This window comes from Alosa pseudoharengus, unplaced genomic scaffold, assembly GCF_046254945.1.
Source record: "Alosa pseudoharengus isolate Yale_2024_CS ecotype anadromous, Long Island Sound unplaced genomic scaffold, YU_APseudo_1.1 YU_APseudo_1.1_scf_5, whole genome shotgun sequence".
Taxonomy (NCBI): Eukaryota; Metazoa; Chordata; class Actinopteri; order Clupeiformes; family Clupeidae; genus Alosa; species Alosa pseudoharengus.
The window spans coordinates 9,294,518-9,296,548 of NW_027468837.1; the positions used below are offsets into that span (position 1 = coordinate 9,294,518).

The window sequence follows — 2,031 nt, forward strand, 5'->3', positions numbered from 1 at the left end:
TGGAATCAACTGTAAACAGCTGAAAAAACTAATGATTTTAGCTCTAAAACTCATTTAGTATTAATAATTGATTTCATATTTATTCATTTCGTAAGTGACCATGGTATAAACGGGATAATGCCCTTCGATGCGTCCATTATCAGAAATAACTGGACTTCGCGGAAGCGGCCTCCACGTCGTCCATTTATTTCTGATAATGGACACCTCGTTGGGCATTATCCCTTACTTATCAACAACCTGTGCATGTCAACTATCCAGTTTAGTTTGGCACTCACCAGTTGTTCTTGCTGAGGACCCAACCTCTTGGACCACAGTGGACCTTTATTGGCATACTGGTGGTCCACCAGTCTAATGTCCTCTGCATGTCCTTGGCTGCCCTCTGGGTCACAGGATTGGTCTAAACAACAGGAAAGTAAATACTAATTGTCATTGTCAAGTGTAATGTTTATATTTCAATTGCTATGGCACCAAGAAGGACTGTTACAATACCTTGTGGGCGAAAGTAGGGCCTAAGCCGCGAAACATTAAGTTTTTTAATGGTCCCTGACATGGCCACACTTGCCACACCCTTCTCTGTCAGGGATGTGAGGGTGAATGGCCCCTGGTGGAGATCCTCTAAACAATTTCCCTTCTTCACCTTCTTTTTAGGCTCCTCAATTAGGACCTCGTCCCCTGCCTTCACTGTGCACTGCCGCACCCCTTTCCTTTTCTTGCTCTCAAAGGCCTTTTTTTGCTTCACCTGTGCCCTTTCAATGTTGTTCAGCACCTTACAGATAAGAACATAAATGAATATGCAAACATTTTTATTCAAATTGAACACGCCATCCACACAACTCAGAACAAACCTTTTCATTGAGGGCTTTGACTTCAGAGAGTTTTAGCTCTAGCTCCTCCTCTGGGTCCCCCAATTCAAAAGCGCCGGCGTCTGTCTCACAGGCATTTAATGCCTGTGGTAGACGGGGGTGCCGGTTGTACATTAAAAAGTACGGGCTGTACTTGGTGGATCTCTAATTTGAAACAAAAGGTTATGTTAGATTGCATTGAGCCACAAAATAAAACTTTGTTTGTTGAATTATGTTATCTTGTCATTCTGAATAATAACCTGTTTTGCAGTGTTTATTCCATAAACTATGGCCTTCAGGTGGACGTCCCAATCATCCTGGTGCTGATTCACATATTTTCTAAGAGTCCTCTTCACATTTTGATTAGTTCTCTCATCCTTCAACATAACAATAGCATTACTACATGCACTTAAAGTATACATTGGCTAAAGTTGACTTCACTGTTTTGAGGGTTGTCATGATAGCATACTTACTTGGCCATTAGACTGGGGGTGGTATGCGCTTGTAACGGCATGTTTGATTGTCAGTGCCGCGAATATGAGTGCGTTAAGCTGTACATAAGTCAGACACATATGGTTATTTTCAATATATATTGGTCTCAGAAATGACCAATGGCCGCTTAAAACAGTGTGAATTGCGACGTTATATGACCTGTGTGAAGGGAGAGGGTAATCAGGAAACATACCTCGTTAACAAATGCACGGCCCCTGTCCGTGATGATTTTTCGGACCATGCCAAACTCGTACAGTTTTGGCACAAGTGCCTCTGCCACCTCAGTGCTGGACCCAAACTGCAAAGGCTCAGCGATGACCCACTTGGTGAACAGGTCTGTCACCGTGAGGACGTACTGGTGGCCTTTTGCAGTTTTTTTCAGTGGACCAATGAGGTCCATTCCGACCACCTCCCATGGCTCTTTCACCTGTGGAGATATGTAATATTACCATATCACCGTATATTTGTTTTTGCTTAAAATGGTACACTAAGGTAAGCCCTACCTTAATAGGGTGAAGGACAGGAGAGACCGTTTTTATGGGGTCATTCTTTTGACATCTGTGACAGCTTTTGACCTGATGGATACATTTATTATTTAGACCAGATAATAAAACTGAAGTCAAACACAGCCACTAATGCAATATATTGCCTGAGAGCCATTGTTTCATTACTTGAGAGTGAAAAAAAAATACCCAAT

At 42.4% G+C, this 2,031-nt stretch overlaps 1 long non-coding RNA gene across 1 annotated transcript; it reads right to left on the reverse strand.

Moving 5' to 3' along the window:
* Window positions 1–951: 951 nt before the first annotated feature.
* LOC143104574 (uncharacterized) lies at window positions 952–1,608 on the reverse strand. The gene is made up of 4 exons (XR_012983094.1): window positions 1,528–1,608; window positions 1,316–1,393; window positions 1,103–1,219; window positions 952–1,007 (listed from the first exon to the last, which is right to left on the reverse strand). It is a non-coding gene; the product is annotated as an uncharacterized LOC143104574 (long non-coding RNA).
* Window positions 1,609–2,031: the final 423 nt, after the last annotated feature.